This window comes from Urocitellus parryii, chromosome 9 (assembly GCF_045843805.1).
Source record: "Urocitellus parryii isolate mUroPar1 chromosome 9, mUroPar1.hap1, whole genome shotgun sequence".
Classification (NCBI taxonomy): domain Eukaryota; kingdom Metazoa; phylum Chordata; class Mammalia; order Rodentia; family Sciuridae; genus Urocitellus; species Urocitellus parryii.
This window is the reverse complement of record NC_135539.1, coordinates 31,850,291-31,851,292: the sequence shown is the minus strand read 5'-3', so window position 1 is coordinate 31,851,292 and position 1,002 is coordinate 31,850,291.

Here is a 1,002-nt window from a genome sequence, read left to right as displayed (position 1 = left end):
ACTTCCCTAAGAATTTGTGCATTGTTGTCCTTAGAGCCTGGGACCCAGAACCTTAGAGAACAAAAATTTATTTTGTGAAGAAAACTCAAAATGAAGATAGACTCTATATTCCTTAATTGATGAATGATAAGAGATGCCAGAGACCTTTGCTGACCTTGCTCAGGGTCTGTGCAGAGTATTATCTATTTTCTGATGGAAAGGAGGTGATCACCTTAGAGCCAGACACGAAGACTCACCCTTTCTGGGTCTAATGGGGTCTCTCCTCTCACCACCAGTTAGTCCTGGCAGCTCCTCATGAGCTCTGATTAGAGAATCAACAATTATCACCAAATTTGTCAACAATTTTTAATGGAAATGAGGGTGGTTGTGGTGGCTTTTGTAGTGACACTGATATATGATGTGTTCTTTGAAATATGCTGTGATAAGTTTTATAATGAGAAAGTAAATAAACATATCCTTATAAAATTTATCTGAAGCCTTTATGTCCATATAAGGGGATATAGAGTACTGAATCAGTGAGAGTCAAAACTAAATCTTTGATCATTACAATCAGTGAATACATGGAATTTTTCAGAAATTCAAATTAAATTGTAAGATATAGTTAACCCATTGTTAATTTTCCCATTGCTAGAAAAGTATATTCATAATGCCCTTGTACAATTTTTGAAGCACATAATTTGTAATGCTTTACTGAGGTAGTTATTACTATACCTCTAGTTTAGATTTAATACTCCTATCCCACTCCCTCTGTTGATACTGGAAAGCAAGAAACATCTGTAGTCCACCTTCAACTCCCAACTTGATAACAAGCATGATGAGCATTGAATTAGAAAGTGGTTGATAGACAATTGTTTTACAGCAGTGCTCCTCAGATTCAACTGGTATGAGGAGCTACACAGGATTTTTTCCATCTTATTCCTGTCCCTTCTCTTCCTTCCCTTTACTTCCCTTTCCCTTCTTGAATAATTCACTCCTAATGCCATTAAATGTGGTCCAGCAATG